This window comes from Erithacus rubecula (genome assembly GCF_903797595.1).
Source record: "Erithacus rubecula genome assembly, chromosome: 20".
Taxonomy (NCBI): Eukaryota; Metazoa; Chordata; class Aves; order Passeriformes; family Muscicapidae; genus Erithacus; species Erithacus rubecula.
The window spans coordinates 9,346,146-9,350,690 of NC_136672.1; positions in this window are offsets into that span (position 1 = coordinate 9,346,146).

Below are 4,545 nucleotides of genomic sequence, written 5' to 3' on the forward strand. Positions count from 1 at the left end.
CCTGGAGGGGCCCAAAACACCAGCAGGGGTTTGGCCTGGATCTCCCATGCCCTGGGAAGCTGGAGCTAAAGCAGGAGGGCTCTGCACTCCCTGATGCTCTGGGATCACGTTTGGTTTGGATGAAGGAATGATGCCCACTCAGCACACAGCTGCCCATGAGGGACACTCCACTTTGCCCAGTCTCTTATTCAGCATGCTTTAAAATTAAAATATTGTGATTAATAGGAGGTGGGCACACAAACACGCCCCAGTTTTGGCAGGGGAGCCTGAGCCCTGCTCTGACAGCTCTGCTCCAGCTGTGCTCAGTGTGCTGACACCTCATGGCCAAGGCAGGAACCAGGTAAGAACTGCTTCCCAGGACATCAGCCACCATCCTCCATCTGCCCCTAGGATGCAACCACGCTCCTTGATCCACAGGATTGTCACGAGCAGAGCTGAACACACCAAAGACAGGGAAGAAAACCAGTCCAGAAAGGCTTGGAGCTGTGGGATCAGAGCAGCTGGGCACTGCAGGGCTGTTCTCTGGAGCTGTGGTGGTCTCAGTGCCCCTGTGCTGGCTCTCTCACCCTTCTGCATGTGCTGAGCCATGCACAGCAAGCACTGGGCTCCGTGCGGGGTCACCCCGCTCTGCCCTCCTCCCTGGGGCTGTCCCAGGGGCAGATCAGCTCCTTTGCTGAGTCCTTCTGAGTTTTGGGGTGTCTGGAGCCCCCGGGGCAGGCTGGGCTCTCCAGAGGCGTTTTCACTTGGAAGAAGCTGCGTTGGGAAACAGAAACTCATCACACACTCGGCGCTTTTTGATGTGCTGCGAGGTGCAGAACAAGCTCTGCTTTGAGATCTGCCCCGTTCCAGCCCCAAATCCCAAATCCCAAAAAACCCACGGAGAGGAAGGACGAGGGGAATGTGTGCTGCCACCCCTTTGAAGCTGCAAGGCCGTGTGGCAGAGCTCAGAGCCAGGTGGAGCAGCAGCCCTCAGGTTTGGAATTTTTAATGTGGATTCATCCACTCGGGCAGCAGCAGAGGTGGGTTAAACCAGATCAGGGACATGCTGCTCCTGGGGAGGGACATGGCCAGGGTTTGCTTCCTGCAGGGACAGCCTTTGCAGGCAAAAATTCCCCATCTCTGCCCTGGAACAACAAACACTTAGCCACTCTGTCTCAACATTTCCCCTCCCTTGTCACTTCTGGTTCTCCTCTGATTTGGAATCACTAAAGCAAACCTGAGTCAGCACTCAAGAACAGAGGTTTTCCAAATTCAGGGAATGAAAGTACAACCTGGGGGGTTGTACCCTGAACAGGGGGTGTGAGAATAGCAGAGGCACTGCCAGCATGGGCTCCTGGCCTGTTCCCATGGGAAAACTGCAGGAATGGAGTCAGGGAAAAGGCTTTTCCAGAGCCTGGGGTTGGGGGCAGGTGTGGCAAAGGTGACTGTCAGGGACCTCTCCCTCTGGGTAACGCCAAACTGAAGCTGTGCCCGTGTCCAGGTGCCCATGCACTGCTCACCTGCTGCTGTCCCTGCACTGCTCACCTGCTGTCCCTGCAGTGTCACCAGCTGTGCATTCTGCTGTCCCTGCAGTCTCACCTGCTGCTGTCCCTGCACCTGCTGTCCCTGCAGTGTCACCTGCTGCTGTCCCTGCAGTGTCACCTGCTGTGCATTCTGCTGTCCCTGCAGTGTCACCTGCTGCTGTCTCTGCACTGCTCACCCGCTGTCCCCGCAGTGTCACCCGCTGTCCCCGCAGTCTCACCTGCTGTCCATTCTGCTGTCCCCGCAGTGTCACCCGCAGTGTCACCCGCTGTCCCCGCAGTCTCACCTGCTGTCCATTTTGCTGTCCCCGCAGTCTCACCTGCTGTCCATTCTGCTGTCCCCGCAGTGTCACCCGCAGTGTCCCCGCAGCCTCACCTGCTGTCCATTCCGCTGTCCCCGCAGTGTCACCCGCTGTCCCCGCAGTCTCACCTGCTGTCCATTCTGCTGTCCCCGCAGTGTCACCCGCAGTGTCCCCGCAGTCTCACCTGCTGTCCATTCCGCTGTCCCCGCAGTGTCACCCGCTGTCCCCGTAGTCTCCCCTGCTGTCCATTCCGCTGTCCCCGCAGTGTCACCCGCAGTGTCCCCGCAGTCTCACCTGCTGTCCATTCCGCTGTCCCCGCAGTGTCACCCGCTGTCCCCGCAGTCTCACCTGCTGTCCATTCCGCTGTCCCCGCAGTGTCACCCGCAGTGTCCCCGCAGTCTCACCTGCTGTCCATTCCGCTGTCCCGCCGCCGCTCCCGCCCGCCCAGGGGCTGCACCTTGCCGTGGGGCAGGGCCGGGCAGTGGCGCCCCCGCGCGGCCGAGGCCCAGCAGCGCCTCCGCAGCAGGCGGCCCCAGCATGTCCGCGCCCCGGCGGGGAAGGGGCCGGCGCTGGGAGCCCGCGGGCCGGGCTGCGAGCCCAGGGCTGGGCTGGGGGGCCAGGGGCACGCAGGAGCCCGGGGCACGGCTGCCGGGGTGCTGGGGCCGGGGGAGCAGGAGGCCAGGTGGCCTGGCTGTGGGGAGGAAAAGGAGAGAGGCTCGGTGTAAGAGTCGGTCTGAAGTGTCTCTGATCTGCCTCACGACCATCGGCAGAGACTGAGACCCTGGACCCACCACTGGCTCTGGAGCTGAGCTCTGGCCTGGCCCAGGTGGGTGCTGGCCCAGGGTGTCTGTATCCGTGCCCGGTGCTGCCATGGTGCTGCTCTCAGCAGGGTGCTGGTTATAGCACCCCTGTTCCAGCACCTCTTTCTTGGGGCAATGATCTCCCCACCTTTTGGCCAGAGGCCACTCACTTCGGAAAAGGACTATAAAAAGTGACTTTCCTAAAGAGACTCTGAGATCTCTTTCTCCCCAACAGATTGAAGATGTGTCTGTCAGCGGATGAACACGAGGATGCTCCTGTCTGTTGGTAGCTACATCCCATCCTTCCTCTCTCTCTCTCCCCCTTTCACTTTGTTCCTTTACCTCTCTCTCTCTCTCACAAAACTGAATTGTTACACCCAATAAACTGCATTGCCGCTTTCTGCTGAACAAACCTGAGTCTCTTGCCTTTTGTACCCTGGGGTCGAACGAACCATCACGACTCCCGCTGGGGTTGAGGGGATCGTGACACTCAGTCAGGTCTGGGGTGACACCCAGGGCTCCCCAGGCTTCTTCAGGAGGGCAATCCCTCTCCTTCTTTGGTGCTGCCAGGAGAGAAGGGCTCGGCTGGCTGGCAGCTACTGTGCCAGTGTCCCCTCTCCTGCAGCTCTGTCCCCTTGCCTGCCAGAGCACTGAGGTGTCACAGCTTGCCTGAGGGTCAGTGCTGCCACAGCCCCAGTGGGTGCTGACAGCCCCAGCCCCACACCCACTGGGATGCTGGAGGAGACAGCAGCTTGTCTCATTCCTCACAATGATCAGCTCCAGGCACAGAGGAGGCTGTCATCCCAGGAATGTGATCTTGGTTATGAACAGCACAGCCATGTCACACCCACACGCCAACAGACCCCCAGTCCCTGCCCTGATGGCTCACATCTCCTGCTGGAGCCCCCAGTGTCCCTGGCTGGGGCTGGGGAGGCTCCAGCACAGCTCAGCCAGCCCTCAGGACAAGCCCAAGCACAGACTGGACAGGACAAGGACAGCACATGCTGCATGCCAGGTCCCCTCCCATTTCTCAAGGACTTGCTCCCAGCAGAAATGAAATGCAGCTCGAGTGTCCAAGGAGAGGAGCTGAGAGCACAGGCACACACAGGACATGTACACAAACAGGCAGAGATGGCACAGAGAAGGATGAACACACTGAGACAGAGAAGGATGAACTTGGTTCTTTTTCTGTTTTCTACATTTATTTTTATTAGACAGATGAATGCATGGAAGCCACGGCCAAAAAAATGAAACACATGGAAACAAACAATTTCTCAGCTGGCACAAAGTAAAGTTCAGCTTGTACCAGGCAGCTTTCCTCTTTGGGGACTGAGCAGCAGAGGATGAGGAGCAGAAGGCTGGGCTGTGACAGCTCCATCAGCCTGTGGCAGGGCAAAGACAGCTCCTGCCTGTGTGTGAAGGGTGGATGTTTGTTCCACATGCACTAACTGCTGTTCCACAATAGTGCTTGGTGTTCTACAAGCACTAACTGGTGTTCTACAAGCACTGACTGGTGTTCCACATACAGTAACTGGTATTCCACATGCACTAACTGGTGTTCCACAATAGTGCTTGGTGTTCTACAAGCACTAACTGGTGTTATACAAGCACTAACTGGTGTTCCACACACAATAACTGGTGTTCCACATACAGTAACTGGTGTTCCACATGCACTAACTGGTGCTCCACACACAATAACTGGTGTTCCACATACAGTAACTGGTGTTCCACATGCACTAACTGGTGCTCCACACACATTAACTGGTGCTCCACATGCACAGTGACTCCCAAACGTGCAGCACGAACCCAGGGCAGGAGAGCAGTGATGCCAAGCAGAGATGATAAAAAAATCAGAGAAAGGAATGGATACAGAGAACATAACAAGCAAAGTAGCAGACAAAATAGAAGTAGAATCAGAGGGAC